This window comes from Ambystoma mexicanum, chromosome 1p (assembly GCF_040938575.1).
Source record: "Ambystoma mexicanum isolate Mex_15411 chromosome 1p, UKY_AmexF1_1, whole genome shotgun sequence".
Taxonomy (NCBI): Eukaryota; Metazoa; Chordata; class Amphibia; order Caudata; family Ambystomatidae; genus Ambystoma; species Ambystoma mexicanum.
In genome coordinates this window covers 233,065,271-233,085,993 of record NC_090921.1, presented here as the reverse complement: position 1 = coordinate 233,085,993, position 20,723 = coordinate 233,065,271, and the positions used below count along the sequence as shown (strand labels likewise).

Sequence of the window (20,723 nt, the reverse complement as noted above, 5' to 3'; positions counted from 1 at the left end):
TCTCCGGCCCTTCAAGGCATGATCAGTAGCCCACTCCCTGACCCGAAGGTCAGGGAGGTCAGCTGTAAAAGGAGTCTACCTTGGACTGGGCAAGCCAGACAGCTAAGGTGAATCCCAACACTTGATCATAGCCAAAAGGCCGAGAAGCGATGCCCACAAAAGCTTTGCCTGAAAGACTGCTGCTCGGCAGCTCCCCTGCTGACTCGGAGCAACGCTCTGCGGCAGAGCCCCAGATTCCTCGGCCAAGAATAGCATTTGCATGACCAGCATGCCCGGCGGTATGGTAAGCATATTTTGCATGGCTCCGCCCCAAGATTTCCATGGGTCCCACAGCGCCTGGTGCGAGACGGCCAGACACAGGCTGCAGAGCTCCACCCAGCCAAGCTGCAGCCCGGCCTGGCACTGGCCCCGTCACCTAGCGGCCGAAAGTCACCCTCAGCTGCCCAGGAGATGCTCCCCCAAGTGCGTCCCCCTCAGATAAGGCTTGGCCGTTCGGGGCCGTTCAGGGGTGAGGCAGGGCAAGGACAGTGTCCCCCATCTCCTCCTTGTGCTGCTGGCTGGCTGGCTGGCTCCTTTGCCTTGCTTTGCAGCTCCTGTGAAAAGCAAGCAAAAAGGGCAGACTTTTTTTTCCTCCCGTGACACAACAGCACCTTTTCCGAAACACTGGAAAAAAAAAACACATTTAAACAAAAAAATATTGCAAAGTGCTCTTCTTTCAAGGATTGCTCAGTCTTTCTTTTTCACAGCATTGTTTTCCCCAAGTGGGGAAGTGCACCAGTCCTGGAGGTACTGCAATACCAAGTTGATGCGTGGAGTGGACAGAGCAAGCTCCCATTCCATCTCCCGGTTCCAAAAATCAATTTAATATATGGTCCCCAGATAGAGGACGTATCAGATATTAAACTGATAAGAACAGATACTACACTTGATCTTAGCCAAAAGGCCGAGAAGCGATGCCCACAAAAGCTTTGCCTGAAAGACTGCTGCTCGGCAGCTCCCCTGCTGACTCGGAGCAACGCTCTGCGGCAGAGCCCCAGATTCCTCGGCCAAGAATAGCATTTGCATGACCAGCATGCCCGGCGGTATGGTAAGCATATTTTGCATGGCTCCGCCCCAAGATTTCCATGGGTCCCACAGCGCCTGGTGCGAGACGGCCAGACACAGGCTGCAGAGCTCCACCCAGCCAAGCTGCAGCCCGGCCTGGCACTGGCCCCGTCACCTAGCGGCCGAAAGTCACCCTCAGCTGCCCAGGAGATGCTCCCCCAAGTGCGTCCCCCTCAGATAAGGCTTGGCCGTTCGGGGCCGTTCGGGGACTTTCAGGGGTGAGGCAGGGCAAGGACAGTGTCCCCCATCTCCTCCTTGTGCTGCTGGCTGGCTGGCTGGCTCCTTTGCCTTGCTTTGCAGCTCCTGTGAAAAGCAAGCAAAAAGGGCAGACTTTTTTTTCCTCCCGTGACACAACAGCACCTTTTCCGAAACACTGGAAAAAAAAAACACATTTAAACAAAAAAATATTGCAAAGTGCTCTTCTTTCAAGAATTGCTCAGTCTTTCTTTTTCACAGCATTGTTTTCCCCAAGTGGGGAAGTGCACCAGTCCTGGAGGTACTGCAATACCAAGTTGATGCGTGGAGTGGACAGAGCAAGCTCCCATTCCATCTCCCGGTTCCAAAAATCAATTTAATATATGGTCCCCAGATAGAGGACGTATCAGATATTAAACTGATAAGAACAGATTTTTTTTTTTTTTTTTTTTTTTTTTTTTCTTTTTTTTTTTCGGTCTCCTCATCACCCCTTTAACCGTCCCAAACCTCCAATTTTTTGAAAATCAGGAAAAAAGAAAAAAAGACCAAATCAAAAAATGTCAAATCAAAAAAAGGCCAATCAAAAAAAAGAAACGTATAACTACATTTCTAATTTATTCTCTTCTCCTCTATTTCAGAGGTTCAAAAAACCAAAATCTAGGATGTTAAAAGTCTCTAATTTTTCTGCTGCCATATAAAAATACAAATTTTGCTTAACAGAATTTTCACTTTTCTTCTCTTATCTTCTTTCCCCATTCCAGAACTTATTTAAAAGATGCTTTCCCATCTCTAATGGCTGACCGACTCCGATCAGATTTCCGCCTTCTTGACTTTCGCTCAATCCCCTTCTGTAATAACTGATTCTCCACCTCCTCATCCTTTTCACTATCCGACCCAGATTGTAAAACCCCATACTTATTCGACGTTTTCACTCCCTGAACGGCAGTACGTACTTGCAAATCACCTTGTTGAACAACCACTCTTTCCCTTTCCAAAAGATTCTTGACGTGTGGTGTCAAAGACGGGAGCACCACTAAATCCTGTCCAGTCGAACTAACCCCTTTCACAGAATGTAAAGCATTTAATTTACTCTCCAACTCCCTGGCATCCTTCAACTGAAAAACCTTCCGATGATACTCCCGATATAGTCTGAAATCACGTCGATGCTGTTGGAAATCACAGTCTTTTTCTTTCCTATCAATCCGATATTCTATATAACCGTTCAAAATCAATTCCTCCCGCTCAGAAGACAAAGCTTTTCCATCATAAAAAAACTCTGGAAACCTTTCCAATTTTTCCCTAATTTCACTATTCGGTACTATTTCTCCATACATCCAAGAAAACTGTTCCTCACACTTTCCACCGACTACTTGAGCAACTTTTATTCCACTTTTCTTCTCGGCCTCCTTTTCATCCACTACACTTCCACTGACTGTTTGAACAATTTCTTCTTCATCCATTCCCTTTTCAAGTTCTACTTCATCTACTACTATAGCGTTTTCCACATCTTCCACTCGTACTGTATCCACATTTTCAACCAACTTTTCTTCCTTCCTTAAATCTTCCAATGTATTAATTAGATTCTTCACAAGTGCACGATCCCCTCTGAAAAAACCCCCTTCACTAGTAGCTTGTGCATATGTACGTCTGGTCGTCGGGCATGTCACTGCAACATGACCCTCCATATTACAAACAGTACACAATAGTGTCTGATCACATTCCACCAATTTATGGTCCGATTTACCACAATTCCAACATTTATCTTTCGGGCAATCTCGTTTCATGTGTCCAAACTGTCGACAAAACCTACAGAACATCGGCTGGTTGGGGTAATACAAATACCCATTCTGTTCCAAAATCTTAAACACCCCCGGGGGGTGACATAAACCTCCAATGCCTTCTGGATGTTTTTTTAACACTACAACAAATCTCCGATCTCCGTTAAAATATCCAAATTTGTTCTTTTGCATTTGACCTCCTTTCACTTCTTCACAATAATGCAATAACCAATTAGTAATTTTCTCTACTGACACAAATGGATTGTACATATGCACAATTAATGGAACAGTTTGTCGGACGAAACAAAGCTCCACCAGAACTCCTTCCAAAATACTATTATTCTTCTTTTCCATTTTATACTCTTCATACGCACTCAAGGAAGAGACTTCGTCTACAAAAGTAATATCATACGTGCAAGCGTTCCTGTGCTCTTGCATACAATAAATTTTGTCTTTGTCTGCTTGTAAAGCCTCAAAAAGTACCTTATTAACAACATAGTCGAAATCCTTCACTTCTTGGAAATCCTTCTGGACAGCAATCCGAACTGAATATCTCAACTGCGTTGCCGGCGGTAGAACACGGGATGTTTCAGCCATGCTGGGGGAGTCCTCCGACGCGTTCCCCCTCAAATCTTCCACTCGAAACTCGTCCAGCCCGAAAGATTCTCCGGCCCTTCAAGGCATGATCAGTAGCCCACTCCCTGACCCGAAGGTCAGGGAGGCCAGCTGTAAAAGGAGTCTACCTTGGACTGGGCAAGCCAGACAGCTAAGGTGAATCCCGACACTTGATCATAGCCAAAAGGCCGAGAAGCGATGCCCACAAAAGCTTTGCCTGAAAGACTGCTGCTCGGCAGCTCCCCTGCTGACTCGGAGCAACGCTCTGCGGCAGAGCCCCAGATTCCTCGGCCAAGAATAGCATTTGCATGACCAGCATGCCCGGCGGTATGGTAAGCATATTTTGCATGGCTCCGCCCCAAGATTTCCATGGGTCCCACAGCGCCTGGTGCGAGACGGCCAGACACAGGCTGCAGAGCTCCACCCAGCCAAGCTGCAGCCCGGCCTGGCACTGGCCCCGTCACCTAGCGGCCGAAAGTCACCCTCAGCTGCCCAGGAGATGCTCCCCCAAGTGCGTCCCCCTCAGATAAGGCTTGGCCGTTCGGGGCCGTTCAGGGGTGAGGCAGGGCAAGGACAGTGTCCCCCATCTCCTCCTTGTGCTGCTGGCTGGCTGGCTGGCTGGCTCCTTTGCCTTGCTTTGCAGCTCCTGTGAAAAGCAAGCAAAAAGGGCAGACTTTTTTTTCCTCCCGTGACACAACAGCACCTTTTCCGAAACACTGGAAAAAAAAAACACATTTAAACAAAAAAATATTGCAAAGTGCTCTTCTTTCAAGGATTGCTCAGTCTTTCTTTTTCACAGCATTGTTTTCCCCAAGTGGGGAAGTGCACCAGTCCTGGAGGTACTGCAATACCAAGTTGATGCGTGGAGTGGACAGAGCAAGCTCCCATTCCATCTCCCGGTTCCAAAAATCAATTTAATATATGGTCCCCAGATAGAGGACGTATCAGATATTAAACTGATAAGAACAGATTTTTTTTTTTTTTTTTTTTTTTTTTTTTTTTTTTCTTCTTCTCTTCACCCCTTTAACCGTCCCAATCCTCCAATTTACAAAAAATGCCAATCAAAAAAACTCCAAATCAATAAGAGCCAATAAAAATTCCTCAAATTAAAAACACCAATTCAAAAAAAAAAAAAAAAAAAAAAAAAAAAACAAACAAAAAAATCCAAACCCGTCCAAAAGCCTATCACAAATTTTTTTTTTTTTTTTTTTTTTTTTTTTTCCTCCATTTTACCTCTCACATCTTCTTTCCTCATTTCGATACTATTTGAAAGATGCTTTTCCATCTCTAATGGCTGACCGACTTCGTTCAGACCTCTGTTTCCTCAACTTTCGTTCAGTCCCCTTCTTCAACAACCGAATCCCCACCTCCTTATTCTTCTCACTGTCTGATTCAGACTGCAAAACACCATAACTGTTCGACGTCTCCACCCCCTCAATGTCAGTCGTCTTAAAATGCCCCATTCCTTCAGCTTCTTTAATAATCACTCTTTCTTTTCGCAAAAGATTCTTAACATGCGATGTTAAAGAAGGGGATAAACCTGAACCTTGCTCAGTCGAAGAAACTCCCACTTCAGGGATCAAAGTACTTTTCTTCTTCACCGACTCCCTAGCTTGTGTCGCATCTTCTTTCTCGAACATCCCTCGTCTGAGATCCCGAAACGACCTGAATAATCTTTGATGCTCTTCCAAATCAACCGCCTCCCAGTCAGAATCCCTCCGAATATACAAATACTCTTCTGCTACCAATATTTCACGCTCAGGAGAAAATATCCCCTCATCTCCAAAGTTCTTCGGCCATTGTTTCATCATTTCCCTAACTTCATCATCTGTTAACAACTTTCCAACTTTCTCCGTAACCATTTCCTCCACCTGTTCTCCAACCACCAAGCAAGCTGTGACTCCACCATCCTCCTGATTAATTCCACTTCCACTGGCTACTTGAGCACATGTAACTTTGTCTATTTCCTCCACAAACTCAACATCATCTGTCTCTTCAAATTTTTCCACATCCTCCACCCGTGTTGTATCCACACACACCTCCTGCTGAACACCACTTCTACTAGCCACTTGAGCATACGTGCGTGATACACTAGGACACCTTTCAACAATATGTCCTTCCAAATCACAAAAAGTACACCGCAGTATCTGGTCACAATCCGAGAATATATGACCATGCTTGCCACAATTCCAGCATTTATCCTTCGGACAGCTTTGTTTCATGTGTCCAAACTTCCGACAGAACCTACAAAAAACAGGTTGATTAGGGTAATATAAATACCCATTCTGTTCTTGAATCCTAAAAACCCCCGGGGGGTGACATAAACCTCCAATACCTTCAGCTTGTTTCTTAAACACTACCACAAATCTCCGATTTCCATTAAAATATCCGAATTTATTCTTCTGCTCCTGTCCCCCATTCACTTCTTCACAATAATTCAAGAGCCAATTCCTAATCTTCTCAGCTGATACAAACGGATTGTACATATGTACAGTCAATGGAACCTTTTGACGAAGGTAACAAATCTCCACCAAGATACCTTCCAAGATAACATTCTGATCTTTACCTGCTCTATACATTTCATACGCACCTAATGAGGAAGCTTCATCTGTAAAGGTGAAATCATAAATACAAGCCAATCGATGCTCCTGCATACAATAAACTTTACTTTTGTCAGTTTGAAGTGCGTCAAAAAGTACCTTTGTGACTACATAGTCAAAATCCTTTTCTTCCCGAAAATCTTGCTGAACTGTAACCCGGATGGAATTTCTCATCTGCGTCGCCAGCGGTATGGTCCAAGGTGCAGCAGCCATGACGAAAGACTGGCCTGCCGTGCACTCCTCCAATATTCCAAACGAAACTTCAAATGGTGACGTCAGCCACCCCCCCTCCTCCTCCTCCTCAGGGAGGGAGGGCGACTGTCTTCTCTCCGCACGAAAAAAGCCTGGTCCCACGTCAATCAAACGAAAGCTTCTCCAGCCCTTCAGACATGATCAGTAGCCCACTCCCCGACCCGAAGGTCAGGGAGGCCAGCTGTAAAGAGAGTCAACCTTGGACTGGGCAAGCCAGACAACGAAGGCGAATCTCGACACTTGATCTTAGCCAAAAGGCCGAGAAGCGATGCCCACAAAAGCTTTGCCTGAAAGACTGCTGCTCGGCAGCTCCCCTGCTGACTCGGAGCAACGCTCTGCGGCAGAGCCCCAGATTCCTCGGCCAAGAATAGCATTTGCATGACCAGCATGCCCGGCGGTATGGTAAGCATATTTTGCATGGCTCCGCCCCAAGATTTCCATGGGTCCCACAGCGCCTGGTGCGAGACGGCCAGACACAGGCTGCAGAGCTCCACCCAGCCAAGCTGCAGCCCGGCCTGGCACTGGCCCCGTCACCTAGCGGCCGAAAGTCACCCTCAGCTGCCCAGGAGATGCTCCCCCAAGTGCGTCCCCCTCAGATAAGGCTTGGCCGTTCGGGGCCGTTCGGGGACTTTCAGGGGTGAGGCAGGGCAAGGACAGTGTCCCCCATCTCCTCCTTGTGCTGCTGGCTGGCTGGCTGGCTCCTTTGCCTTGCTTTGCAGCTCCTGTGAAAAGCAAGCAAAAAGGGCAGACTTTTTTTTCCTCCCGTGACACAACAGCACCTTTTCCGAAACACTGGAAAAAAAAAACACATTTAAACAAAAAAATATTGCAAAGTGCTCTTCTTTCAAGAATTGCTCAGTCTTTCTTTTTCACAGCATTGTTTTCCCCAAGTGGGGAAGTGCACCAGTCCTGGAGGTACTGCAATACCAAGTTGATGCGTGGAGTGGACAGAGCAAGCTCCCATTCCATCTCCCGGTTCCAAAAATCAATTTAATATATGGTCCCCAGATAGAGGACGTATCAGATATTAAACTGATAAGAACAGATACTATACTTGATCTTAGCCAAAAGGCCGAGAAGCGATGCCCACAAAAGCTTTGCCTGAAAGACTGCTGCTCGGCAGCTCCCCTGCTGACTCGGAGCAACGCTCTGCGGCAGAGCTCCAGATTCCTCGGCCAAGAATAGCATTTGCATGACCAGCATGCCCGGCGGTATGGTAAGCATATTTTGCATGGCTCCGCCCCAAGATTTCCATGGGTCCCACAGCGCCTGGTGCGAGACGGCCAGACACAGGCTGCAGAGCTCCACCCAGCCAAGCTGCAGCCCGGCCTGGCACTGGCCCCGTCACCTAGCGGCCGAAAGTCACCCTCAGCTGCCCAGGAGATGCTCCCCCAAGTGCGTCCCCCTCAGATAAGGCTTGGCCGTTCGGGGCCGTTCGGGGACTTTCAGGGGTGAGGCAGGGGAAGGACAGTGTCCCCCATCTCCTCCTTGTGCTGCTGGCTGGCTGGCTGGCTCCTTTGCCTTGCTTTGCAGCTCCTGTGAAAAGCAAGCAAAAAGGGCAGACTTTTTTTTCCTCCCGTGACACAACAGCACCTTTTCCGAAACACTGGAAAAAAAAAACACATTTAAACAAAAAAATATTGCAAAGTGCTCTTCTTTCAAGAATTGCTCAGTCTTTCTTTTTCACAGCATTGTTTTCCCCAAGTGGGGAAGTGCACCAGTCCTGGAGGTACTGCAATACCAAGTTGATGCGTGGAGTGGACAGAGCAAGCTCCCATTCCATCTCCCGGTTCCAAAAATCAATTTAATATATGGTCCCCAGATAGAGGACGTATCAGATATTAAACTGATAAGAACAGATACTACACTTGATCTTAGCCAAAAGGCCGAGAAGCGATGCCCACAAAAGCTTTGCCTGAAAGACTGCTGCTCGGCAGCTCCCCTGCTGACTCGGAGCAACGCTCTGCGGCAGAGCCCCAGATTCCTCGGCCAAGAATAGCATTTGCATGACCAGCATGCCCGGCGGTATGGTAAGCATATTTTGCATGGCTCCGCCCCAAGATTTCCATGGGTCCCACAGCGCCTGGTGCGAGACGGCCAGACACAGGCTGCAGAGCTCCACCCAGCCAAGCTGCAGCCCGGCCTGGCACTGGCCCCGTCACCTAGCGGCCGAAAGTCACCCTCAGCTGCCCAGGAGATGCTCCCCCAAGTGCGTCCCCCTCAGATAAGGCTTGGCCGTTCGGGGCCGTTCAGGGGTGAGGCAGGGCAAGGACAGTGTCCCCCATCTCCTCCTTGTGCTGCTGGCTGGCTGGCTGGCTGGCTCCTTTGCCTTGCTTTGCAGCTCCTGTGAAAAGCAAGCAAAAAGGGCAGACTTTTTTTTCCTCCCGTGACACAACAGCACCTTTTCCGAAACACTGGAAAAAAAAAACACATTTAAACAAAAAAATATTGCAAAGTGCTCTTCTTTCAAGGATTGCTCAGTCTTTCTTTTTCACAGCATTGTTTTCCCCAAGTGGGGAAGTGCACCAGTCCTGGAGGTACTGCAATACCAAGTTGATGCGTGGAGTGGACAGAGCAAGCTCCCATTCCATCTCCCGGTTCCAAAAATCAATTTAATATATGGTCCCCAGATAGAGGACGTATCAGATATTAAACTGATAAGAACAGATACTACACTTGATCTTAGCCAAAAGGCCGAGAAGCGATGCCCACAAAAGCTTTGCCTGAAAGACTGCTGCTCGGCAGCTCCCCTGCTGACTCGGAGCAACGCTCTGCGGCAGAGCCCCAGATTCCTCGGCCAAGAATAGCATTTGCATGACCAGCATGCCCGGCGGTATGGTAAGCATATTTTGCATGGCTCCGCCCCAAGATTTCCATGGGTCCCACAGCGCCTGGTGCGAGACGGCCAGACACAGGCTGCAGAGCTCCACCCAGCCAAGCTGCAGCCCGGCCTGGCACTGGCCCCGTCACCTAGCGGCCGAAAGTCACCCTCAGCTGCCCAGGAGATGCTCCCCCAAGTGCGTCCCCCTCAGATAAGGCTTGGCCGTTCGGGGCCGTTCGGGGCCTTTCAGGGGTGAGGCAGGGCAAGGACAGTGTCCCCCATCTCCTCCTTGTGCTGCTGGCTGGCTGGCTGGCTCCTTTGCCTTGCTTTGCAGCTCCTGTGAAAAGCAAGCAAAAAGGGCAGACTTTTTTTTCCTCCCGTGACACAACAGCACCTTTTCCGAAACACTGGAAAAAAAAAACACATTTAAACAAAAAAATATTGCAAAGTGCTCTTCTTTCAAGAATTGCTCAGTCTTTCTTTTTCACAGCATTGTTTTCCCCAAGTGGGGAAGTGCACCAGTCCTGGAGGTACTGCAATACCAAGTTGATGCGTGGAGTGGACAGAGCAAGCTCCCATTCCATCTCCCGGTTCCAAAAATCAATTTAATATATGGTCCCCAGATAGAGGACGTATCAGATATTAAACTGATAAGAACAGATGCTACACTTGATCTTAGCCAAAAGGCCGAGAAGCGATGCCCACAAAAGCTTTGCCTGAAAGACTGCTGCTCGGCAGCTCCCCTGCTGACTCGGAGCAACGCTCTGCGGCAGAGCCCCAGATTCCTCGGCCAAGAATAGCATTTGCATGACCAGCATGCCCGGCGGTATGGTAAGCATATTTTGCATGGCTCCGCCCCAAGATTTCCATGGGTCCCACAGCGCCTGGTGCGAGACGGCCAGACACAGGCTGCAGAGCTCCACCCAGCCAAGCTGCAGCCCGGCCTGGCACTGGCCCCGTCACCTAGCGGCCGAAAGTCACCCTCAGCTGCCCAGGAGATGCTCCCCCAAGTGCGTCCCCCTCAGATAAGGCTTGGCCGTTCGGGGCCGTTCGGGGACTTTCAGGGGTGAGGCAGGGGAAGGACAGTGTCCCCCATCTCCTCCTTGTGCTGCTGGCTGGCTGGCTGGCTCCTTTGCCTTGCTTTGCAGCTCCTGTGAAAAGCAAGCAAAAAGGGCAGACTTTTTTTTCCTCCCGTGACACAACAGCACCTTTTCCGAAACACTGGAAAAAAAAAACACATTTAAACAAAAAAATATTGCAAAGTGCTCTTCTTTCAAGAATTGCTCAGTCTTTCTTTTTCACAGCATTGTTTTCCCCAAGTGGGGAAGTGCACCAGTCCTGGAGGTACTGCAATACCAAGTTGATGCGTGGAGTGGACAGAGCAAGCTCCCATTCCATCTCCCGGTTCCAAAAATCAATTTAATATATGGTCCCCAGATAGAGGACGTATCAGATATTAAACTGATAAGAACAGATACTACACTTGATCTTAGCCAAAAGGCCGAGAAGCGATGCCCACAAAAGCTTTGCCTGAAAGACTGCTGCTCGGCAGCTCCCCTGCTGACTCGGAGCAACGCTCTGCGGCAGAGCCCCAGATTCCTCGGCCAAGAATAGCATTTGCATGACCAGCATGCCCGGCGGTATGGTAAGCATATTTTGCATGGCTCCGCCCCAAGATTTCCATGGGTCCCACAGCGCCTGGTGCGAGACGGCCAGACACAGGCTGCAGAGCTCCACCCAGCCAAGCTGCAGCCCGGCCTGGCACTGGCCCCGTCACCTAGCGGCCGAAAGTCACCCTCAGCTGCCCAGGAGATGCTCCCCCAAGTGCGTCCCCCTCAGATAAGGCTTGGCCGTTCGGGGCCGTTCAGGGGTGAGGCAGGGCAAGGACAGTGTCCCCCATCTCCTCCTTGTGCTGCTGGCTGGCTGGCTGGCTGGCTCCTTTGCCTTGCTTTGCAGCTCCTGTGAAAAGCAAGCAAAAAGGGCAGACTTTTTTTTCCTCCCGTGACACAACAGCACCTTTTCCGAAACACTGGAAAAAAAAAACACATTTAAACAAAAAAATATTGCAAAGTGCTCTTCTTTCAAGGATTGCTCAGTCTTTCTTTTTCACAGCATTGTTTTCCCCAAGTGGGGAAGTGCACCAGTCCTGGAGGTACTGCAATACCAAGTTGATGCGTGGAGTGGACAGAGCAAGCTCCCATTCCATCTCCCGGTTCCAAAAATCAATTTAATATATGGTCCCCAGATAGAGGACGTATCAGATATTAAACTGATAAGAACAGATACTACACTTGATCTTAGCCAAAAGGCCGAGAAGCGATGCCCACAAAAGCTTTGCCTGAAAGACTGCTGCTCGGCAGCTCCCCTGCTGACTCGGAGCAACGCTCTGCGGCAGAGCCCCAGATTCCTCGGCCAAGAATAGCATTTGCATGACCAGCATGCCCGGCGGTATGGTAAGCATATTTTGCATGGCTCCGCCCCAAGATTTCCATGGGTCCCACAGCGCCTGGTGCGAGACGGCCAGACACAGGCTGCAGAGCTCCACCCAGCCAAGCTGCAGCCCGGCCTGGCACTGGCCCCGTCACCTAGCGGCCGAAAGTCACCCTCAGCTGCCCAGGAGATGCTCCCCCAAGTGCGTCCCCCTCAGATAAGGCTTGGCCGTTCGGGGCCGTTCAGGGGTGAGGCAGGGAAAGGACAGTGTCCCCCATCTCCTCCTTGTGCTGCTGGCTGGCTGGCTGGCTCCTTTGCCTTGCTTTGCAGCTCCTGTGAAAAGCAAGCAAAAAGGGCAGACTTTTTTTTCCTCCCGTGACACAACAGCACCTTTTCCGAAACACTGGAAAAAAAAAACACATTTAAACAAAAAAATATTGCAAAGTGCTCTTCTTTCAAGAATTGCTCAGTCTTTCTTTTTCACAGCATTGTTTTCCCCAAGTGGGGAAGTGCACCAGTCCTGGAGGTACTGCAATACCAAGTTGATGCGTGGAGTGGACAGAGCAAGCTCCCATTCCATCTCCCGGTTCCAAAAATCAATTTAATATATGGTCCCCAGATAGAGGACGTATCAGATATTAAACTGATAAGAACAGATTTTTTTTTTTTTTATTTTTTTTTTTTTTTTTTTTTTTTTTTTTTTTTTATTTTTTTTTTATTTTTTTATTTTTTATTTTTTCGGTCTCCTCATCACCCCTTTAACCGTCCCAAACCTCCAAATTTAAAAAAATACCAAACAAAAATTCCAAATTAAAAAAAACCAATTAAAATAATCCTCCAATTTAAAAAAAAAACCAATCAAAAACAAAATGAATTAAATACAAAACTTTCTCAACAGAAATTCTCTCTTTCTTTTCATATCTTCTTTGCTCATTCCAAATTTTTTTTGATAAAAGATGCTCTCCCCTCTCTAATAGCTGACCGACTCCGATCAGATTTCCGCCTTCTTGACTTTCGCTCAATCCCCTTCTGTAACAACTGATTTTCCACTTCCTCATCCTTTTCACTATCTGATCCAGACTGTAAAACCCCATACTTATTCGACGTTTTCACTCCCTGAACGGCAGTACATACTTGCAAATCAACTTGTTGTATAACCACTCTTTCTCTTTCTAAGAGATTCTTGACGTGTGGTGTCAAAGACGGAAACACCACTGAATCCTGTCCAGCCGAACAAACCCCTGTCACTGGAGTTAAAACATTCTTTCTACTCTCCAACTCCCTGGCCCGTGTCTCATCCTCCAATTGAAAAACCTTCCGTTTATAATCTCGATATAACCCGAAATCGTGTATATGCTGTCGGAAATCACAGTCTTTGTTCTTCATATCAATCCGATATTGTATATAACCGTCGATAATCAAATCCTCTCGCTCATCAGACATAACTGTTCCACGATAAAAAAATTCTGGATATGATTCAAATTTTTTCCTAAACTTATCAGTCGGTACTACTTCATTAAATAACTTAGCAGTCATTTCTCCATAATTTTCACCGGTCACTTGAGTAACTTTCTTCCCACTTTTCTTCTCAACCTCTTTTTTTCCTGCTACTTCACTTCCACTGGCTGCTTGAACAATTCCTTCTTTATCTATTCCCTTTGCAAGTTCCATTTCATCTATTGCTATAATATTTTCCACATCTCCACCTATACCATCAATTTTCTCCACATCCTCAAAGCGTTCTGTATCCACACGTACCTCCTGTTGAATCCCACCTCCACCACTTGTTTGAGCATATGTACATAATACACCAACAGAGGGAACTTCAACTACTGCCTTAATCAGGCTTGTCACATCTTCAATTTTATCAACCAACTTCTCTTTCATTCTTAGATCCTCCGACATGTTAACCAGGTTTTTCACATCTTCACGATCTCCTTTGTAAAAACTTCCTTCACTAGCAGCTTGTGCATATGTACGCCGGGTAGTCGGGCATGTCGCTGCAACATGTCCCTCCATATCACAAACAGTACACATCAGCTTCTGATCACAGTCAACTATTTTATGGTTTGGATTACCACAATTCCAACATTTATCTTTCGGGCAGTTTCGTTTTGCGTGTCCAAACTGTCGACAAAACCTACAAAACACTGGCTGGTTAGGGTAATACAGATACCCATTCTGTTCCAAAATCTTAAACACACCCGGGGGGTGATATAAACCTCCAATGCCTTCCGGATGTTTTTTTAGCACCACAACAAATCTCCGATCACCGTTAAAATACCCAAATTTATTTCTTTGAACTTGACCTCCTCTCACTTCTTCACAATAATGCAATAGCCAATTACTAATTTTCTCTGCTGACACAAATGGATTGTACATATGCACAGTTAATGGAACAGTTTGTCGAACGAAACAAAGCTCCACCAGAACACCTTCCAAAATACTACTATTCTCCTTTTCCAATTTGTACACTTCATATGCACTCAAGGAAGAGACTTCGTCTACAAAAGTAATATCATACGTGCAAGCGTTCCTGTGCTCTTGCATACAATAAATTTTGTCTTTATCTGCTTGTAAAGCCTCAAAAAGTACCTTATTAACAACATAGTCGAAATCCTTTACTTCTTGGAAATCCTTCTGGACAGCAATCCGAACTGAATATCTCAACTGCGTTGCCGGCGGTAGAACACGCGATGTTTCAGCCATGCTGAGGGAGTCCTCCGACGCGTTCCCCCTCAAATCTTCCACTCGAAACTCGTCCAGCCCGAAAGATTCTCCGGCCCTTCAAGGCATGATCAGTAGCCCACTCCCTGACCCGAAGGTCAGGGAGGTCAGCTGTAAAAGGAGTCTACCTTGGACTGGGCAAGCCAGACAGCTAAGGTGAATCCCAACACTTGATCATAGCCAAAAGGCCGAGAAGCGATGCCCACAAAAGCTTTGCCTGAAAGACTGCTGCTCGGCAGCTCCCCTGCTGACTCGGAGCAACGCTCTGCGGCAGAGCCCCAGATTCCTCGGCCAAGAATAGCATTTGCATGACCAGCATGCCCGGCGGTATGGTAAGCATATTTTGCATGGCTCCGCCCCAAGATTTCCATGGGTCCCACAGCGCCTGGTGCGAGACGGCCAGACACAGGCTGCAGAGCTCCACCCAGAGAAGCTGCAGCCCGGCCTGGCACTGGCCCCGTCACCTAGCGGCCGAAAGTCACCCTCAGCTGCCCAGGAGATGCTCCCCCAAGTGCGTCCCCCTCAGATAAGGCTTGGCCGTTCGGGGCCGTTCGGGGCCTTTCAGGGGTGAGGCAGGGCAAGGACAGTGTCCCCCATCTCCTCCTTGTGCTGCTGGCTGGCTGGCTGGCTCCTTTGCCTTGCTTTGCAGCTCCTGTGAAAAGCAAGCAAAAAGGGCAGACTTTTTTTTCCTCCCGTGACACAACAGCACCTTTTCCGAAACACTGGAAAAAAAAAACACATTTAAACAAAAAAATATTGCAAAGTGCTCTTCTTTCAAGAATTGCTCAGTCTTTCTTTTTCACAGCATTGTTTTCCCCAAGTGGGGAAGTGCACCAGTCCTGGAGGTACTGCAATACCAAGTTGATGCGTGGAGTGGACAGAGCAAGCTCCCATTCCATCTCCCGGTTCCAAAAATCAATTTAATATATGGTCCCCAGATAGAGGACGTATCAGATATTAAACTGATAAGAACAGATTTTTTTTTTTTTTTTTTTTTTTTTTTTTTTTTTTTTTTTTTATTCGGTCTCCACTTCACCCCTTCAACCGTCCCAAACCTCCAATTTACAAAAAATGCCAATCAAAAAACACCAAATCAAAAAATTCCAATAGAAAAAAACTCCAAATTAAAAACACCAAATCAATAAAAAAATCCAAAAATTTCGCATCAGTCTATCACAATTTTTCTCTCTTATCTCCTTTTCTCATTCCAATACTACTTAAAAGATGCTTTCCCATCTCTAATGCCTGACCGGCTCCGATCAGATCTCTGTCTCCTTGACCTTCGCTCAATCTCCTTCTGCGTCAACCGATTCACCACCTCCTCGTTCTTCTCACTGTCCGACTCAGCCTGTAAAACACTATACTTATTCAATGTCTCTACTCTCTGAACATCAATACCTTGTTGAACATTCTCAACCTCGCTCAAAGCCGCTTCTATTTTCCCCATACATGCAGCTCGTTGAACCACCACTCTTTCCCTTTCCAAAAAATTCTTAACACGTGGTGGTAGAAGCTGGGACGACACTGCATCCTGTTTATTCGAACAAACCTTCACCTTAGGAATATAGTTATCTTCTCTCCACCACTGCCTGGGGTGTTCCATCTCCTCCTTCTCAAACTGTCTCCATCTGTGAGTCCGATATATCCCATATAGTCTTTGATGCTCATTTATGTCAACATCTTCTTTTTTCTCATCAAACTGAATTCGTAAATAATCATTTAAAACCAAATGTTCACGCTCAACAGAAAATGAAAATATTTCACGCAAGGTCCCCGTCCATTCAAGTAGTGCACTCCACACTTCAACCTTCGTTAATGCCTTTCCAACTGCCTTCGTAACCGTTTTCTCAACCTTTTCCGCAACCACCAAACAGTCTGTGACCCCACCATTCTCCCGGCCAATTCTACTTCCACTGGCTACTTGAATAATTCCTTCTTCGTCTTTTCTCTTCTCAACCTCCTTTTCACCTGTCACATCAATTTTCTCCACATCCTCAAAGCGTTCTGTATCCACACGTACCTCCTGTCGAATCCCACCTCCACTATTTGCTTGAGCATATGTACATAATACATCAACAGGGGGAACTTCAACTACTGCCTTAATCAGGCTTGTCGCATCTTCAATTTTATCAACCAATTTCTCTTTCGTTCTTAGATCCTCCGACATGTTAACCAGGTTTTTCACATCTTCACGATCTTCTCTGTGAAAACCACCTTTACTAGCAGCTTGTGCATATGTACGCCGGGTAGTCGGGCATGTCGCTGCAACATGTCCCTCCATATCACAAACAGTACACATCAGCTTCTGATCACAGTCAACTATTTTATGGTTTGGATCACCACAATTCCAACATTTATCTTTCGGGCAGTTTCGTTTTGCGTGTCCAAACTGTCGACAAAACCTACAAAACACTGGCTGGTTGGGGTAATACAGATACCCATTCTGTTCCAAAATCTTAAACACACCCGGGGGGTGATATAAACCTCCAATGCCTTCTGGATGTTTTTTTAGCACCACAACAAATCTCCGATCACCGTTAAAATACCCAAATTTATTTCTTTGAACTTGACCTCCTCTCACTTCTTCACAATAATGTAATAACCAATTACTAATTTTCTCTGCTGACACAAACGGATTGTACATATGCACAGTTAATGGAACAGTTTGTCGAACAAAACAAAGCTCCACCAGAACACCTTCCAAAATACTACTATTCTCCTTTTCCAATTTGTACACTTCATATGCACTCAAGGAAGAGACTTCGACTACAAAAGTAATATCATACGTGCAAGCGTTCCTGTGCTCTTGCATACAATAAATTTTGTCTTTGTCTGCTTGTAAAGCTTCAAAAAGTACCTTATTAACAACATAGTCGAAATCCTTTACTTCTTGGAAATCCTTCTGGACAGCAATCCGAACTGAATATCTCAGCTGCGTCGCCGGCGGTAGAACACGCGATGCTTCAGCCATGCTGGGGGAGTCCTCTGATGCGTACCCCTTCAAAACTTCCACTCGAAACTCGTCCAGCCCGAAAGATTCTCCGGTCCTTCAAGGCATGATCAGTAGCCCACTCCCTGACCCGAAGGTCAGGGAGGCCAGCTGTAAAAGGAGTCTACCTTGGACTGGGCAAGCCAGACAGCTAAGGTGAATCCCGACACTTGATCATAGCCAAAAGGCCGAGAAGCGATGTCCACAAAAGCTTTGCCTGAAAGACTGCTGCTCGGCAGCTCCCCTGCTGACTCGGAGCAACGCTCTGCGGCAGAGCCCCAGATTCCTCGGCCAAGAATAGCATTTGCATGACCAGCATGCCCGGCGGTATGGTAAGCATATTTTGCATGGCTCCGCCCCAAGATTTCCATGGGTCCCACAGCGCCTGGTGCGAGACGGCCAGACACAGGCTGCAGAGCTCCACCCAGAGAAGCTGCAGCCCGGCCTGGCACTGGCCCCGTCACCTAGCGGCCGAAAGTCACCCTCAGCTGCCCAGGAGATGCTCCCCCAAGTGCGTCCCCCTCAGATAAGGCTTGGCCGTTCGGGGCCGTTCGGGGCCCTTCAGGGGTGAGGCAGGGCAAGGACAGTGTCCCCCATCTCCTCCTTGTGCTGCTGGCTGGCTGGCTGGCTCCTTTGCCTTGCTTTGCAGCTCCTGTGAAAAGCAAGCAAAAAGGGCAGACTTTTTTTTCCTCCCGTGACACAACAGCACCTTTTCCGAAACACTGGAAAAAAAAAACACATTTAAACAAAAAAATATTGCAAAGTGCTCTTCTTTCAAGAATTGCTCAGTCTTTCTTTTTCACAGCATTGTTTTCCCCAAGTGGGGAAGTGCACCAGTCCTGGAGGTACTGCAATACCAAGTTGATGCGTGGAGTGGACAGAGCAAGCTCCCATTCCATCTCCCGGTTCCAAAAATCAATTTAATATATGGTCCCCAGATAGAGGACGTATCAGATATTAAAACTGATAAGAACAGATACTACACTTGATCTTAGCCAAAAGGCCGAGAAGCGATGCCCACAAAAGCTTTGCCTGAAAGACTGCTGCTCGGCAGCTCCCCTGCTGACTCGGAGCAACGCTCTGCGGCAGAGCCCCAGATTCCTCGGCCAAGAATAGCATTTGCATGACCAGCATGCCCGGCGGTATGGTAAGCATATTTTGCATGGCTCCGCCCCAAGATTTCCATGGGTCCCACAGCGCCTGGTGCGAGACGGCCAGACACAGGCTGCAGAGCTCCACCCAGCCAAGCTGCAGCCCGGCCTGGCACTGGCCCCGTCACCTAGCGGCCGAAAGTCACCCTCAGCTGCCCAGGAGATGCTCCCCCAAGTGCGTCCCCCTCAGATAAGGCTTGGCCGTTCGGGGCCGTTCGGGGCCTTTCAGGGGTGAGGCAGGGCAAGGACAGTGTCCCCCATCTCTTCCTTGTGCTGCTGGCTGGCTGGCTGGCTCCTTTGCCTTGCTTTGCAGCTCCTGTGAAAAGCAAGCAAAAAGGGCAGACTTTTTTTTCCTCCCGTGACACAACAGCACCTTTTCCGAAACACTGGAAAAAAAAAACACATTTAAACAAAAAAATATTGCAAAGTGCTCTTCTTTCAAGAATTGCTCAGTCTTTCTTTTTCACAGCATTGTTTTCCCCAAGTGGGGAAGTGCACCAGTCCTGGAGGTACTGCAATACCAAGTTGATGCGTGGAGTGGACAGAGCAAGCTCCCATTCCATCTCCCGGTTCCAAAAATCAATTTAATATATGGTCCCCAGATAGAGGACGTATCAGATATTAAACTGATAAGAACAGATACTACACTTGATCTTAGCCAAAAGGCCGAGAAGCGATGCCCACAAAAGCTTTGCCTGAAAGACTGCTGCTCGGCAGCTCCCCTGCTGACTCGGAGCAACGCTCTGCGGCAGAGCCCCAGATTCCTCGGCCAAGAATAGCATTTGCATGACCAGCATGCCCGGCGGTATGGTAAGCATATTTTGCATGGCTCCGCCCCAAGATTTCCATGGGTCCCACAGCGCCTGGTGCGAGACGGCCAGACACAGGCTGCAGAGCTCCACCCAGCCAAGCTGCAGCCCGGCCTGGCACTGGCCCCGTCACCTAGCGGCCGAAAGTCACCCTCAGCTGCCCAGGAGATGCTCCCCCAAGTGCGTCCCCCTCAGATAAGGCTTGGCCGTTCGGGGCCGTTCGGGGCCTTTCAGGGGTGAGGCAGGGCAAGGACAGTGTCCCCCATCTCCTCCTTGTGCTGCTGGCTGGCTGGCTGGCTCCTTTGCCTTGCTTTGCAGCTCCTGTGAAAAGCAAGCAAAAAGGGCAGACTTTTTTTTCCTCCCGTGACACAACAGCACCTTTTCCGAAACACTGGAAAAAAAAAACACATTTAAACAAAAAAATATTGCAAAGTGCTCTTCTTTCAAGAATTGCTCAGTCTTTCTTTTTCACAGCATTGTTTTCCCCAAGTGGGGAAGTGCACCAGTCCTGGAGGTACTGCAATACCAAGTTGATGCGTGGAGTGGACAGAGCAAGCTCCCATTCCATCTCCCGGTTCCAAAAATCAATTTAATATATGGTCCCCAGATAGAGGACGTATCAGATATTAAACTGATAAGAACAGATACTACACTTGATCTTAGCCAAAAGGCCGAGAAGCGATGCCCACAAAAGCTTTGCCTGAAAGACTGCTGCTCGGCAGCTCCCCTGCTGACTCGGAGCAACGCTCTGCGGCAGAGCCCCAGATTCCTCGGCCAAGAATAGCATTTGCATGACCAGCATGCCCGGCGGTATGGTAAGCATATTTTGCATGGCTCCGCCCCAAGATTTCCATGGGTCCCACAGCGCCTGGTGCGAGACGGCCAGACACAGGCTGCAGAGCTCCACCCAGAGAAGCTGCAGCCCGGCCTGGCACTGGCCCCGTCACCTAGCGGCCGAAAGTCACCCTCAGCTGCCCAGGAGATGCTCCCCCAAGTGCGTCCCCCTCAGATAAGGCTTGGCCGTTCGGGGCCGTTCGGGGCCCTTCAGGGGTGAGGCAGGGCAAGGACAGTGTCCCCCATCTCCTCCTTGTGCTGCTGGCTGGCTGGCTGGCTCCTTTGCCTTGCTTTGCAGCTCCTGTGAAAAGCAAGCAAAAAGGGCAGACTTTTTTTTCCTCCCGTGACACAACAGCACCTTTTCCGAAACACTGGAAAAAAAAAACACATTTAAACAAAAAAATATTGCAAAGTGCTC

At 48.0% G+C, this 20,723-nt stretch overlaps 10 non-coding genes and 4 pseudogenes across 10 annotated transcripts; all 14 read right to left on the bottom strand.

The window, feature by feature from the left end:
* Nucleotides 1-764: 764 nt before the first annotated feature.
* Nucleotides 765-955, bottom strand: LOC138458416 (U2 spliceosomal RNA). The gene has a single exon (XR_011262413.1). It is a non-coding gene; the product is annotated as a U2 spliceosomal RNA (small nuclear RNA).
* Nucleotides 956-1,578: 623 nt separating this feature from the next.
* Nucleotides 1,579-1,749, bottom strand: LOC138461073 (U2 spliceosomal RNA; annotated as a pseudogene).
* A 2,760-nt stretch (nucleotides 1,750-4,509) lies between these two features.
* Nucleotides 4,510-4,748, bottom strand: LOC138460820 (U2 spliceosomal RNA; annotated as a pseudogene).
* A 2,689-nt stretch (nucleotides 4,749-7,437) lies between these two features.
* Nucleotides 7,438-7,628, bottom strand: LOC138459418 (U2 spliceosomal RNA). The gene has a single exon (XR_011262594.1). It is a non-coding gene; the product is annotated as a U2 spliceosomal RNA (small nuclear RNA).
* Nucleotides 7,629-8,251: 623 nt separating this feature from the next.
* Nucleotides 8,252-8,442, bottom strand: LOC138458405 (U2 spliceosomal RNA). The gene has a single exon (XR_011262411.1). It is a non-coding gene; the product is annotated as a U2 spliceosomal RNA (small nuclear RNA).
* A 617-nt stretch (nucleotides 8,443-9,059) lies between these two features.
* LOC138458394 (U2 spliceosomal RNA) lies at nucleotides 9,060-9,250 on the bottom strand. The gene has a single exon (XR_011262409.1). It is a non-coding gene; the product is annotated as a U2 spliceosomal RNA (small nuclear RNA).
* Nucleotides 9,251-9,873: 623 nt separating this feature from the next.
* Nucleotides 9,874-10,064, bottom strand: LOC138459616 (U2 spliceosomal RNA). The gene has a single exon (XR_011262630.1). It is a non-coding gene; the product is annotated as a U2 spliceosomal RNA (small nuclear RNA).
* A 623-nt stretch (nucleotides 10,065-10,687) lies between these two features.
* Nucleotides 10,688-10,878, bottom strand: LOC138458383 (U2 spliceosomal RNA). Its single transcript, XR_011262407.1, has one exon. It is a non-coding gene; the product is annotated as a U2 spliceosomal RNA (small nuclear RNA).
* A 617-nt stretch (nucleotides 10,879-11,495) lies between these two features.
* Nucleotides 11,496-11,686, bottom strand: LOC138458372 (U2 spliceosomal RNA). The gene has a single exon (XR_011262404.1). It is a non-coding gene; the product is annotated as a U2 spliceosomal RNA (small nuclear RNA).
* Nucleotides 11,687-12,299: 613 nt separating this feature from the next.
* LOC138460886 (U2 spliceosomal RNA) lies at nucleotides 12,300-12,470 on the bottom strand (annotated as a pseudogene).
* A 2,875-nt stretch (nucleotides 12,471-15,345) lies between these two features.
* Nucleotides 15,346-15,516, bottom strand: LOC138460963 (U2 spliceosomal RNA; annotated as a pseudogene).
* A 2,818-nt stretch (nucleotides 15,517-18,334) lies between these two features.
* On the bottom strand, nucleotides 18,335-18,526 carry LOC138460202 (U2 spliceosomal RNA). The gene has a single exon (XR_011262975.1). It is a non-coding gene; the product is annotated as a U2 spliceosomal RNA (small nuclear RNA).
* A 623-nt stretch (nucleotides 18,527-19,149) lies between these two features.
* LOC138458361 (U2 spliceosomal RNA) lies at nucleotides 19,150-19,340 on the bottom strand. The gene has a single exon (XR_011262403.1). It is a non-coding gene; the product is annotated as a U2 spliceosomal RNA (small nuclear RNA).
* Nucleotides 19,341-19,963: 623 nt separating this feature from the next.
* On the bottom strand, nucleotides 19,964-20,154 carry LOC138458350 (U2 spliceosomal RNA). The gene has a single exon (XR_011262401.1). It is a non-coding gene; the product is annotated as a U2 spliceosomal RNA (small nuclear RNA).
* Between the last annotated feature and the right edge of the window lie 569 nt (nucleotides 20,155-20,723).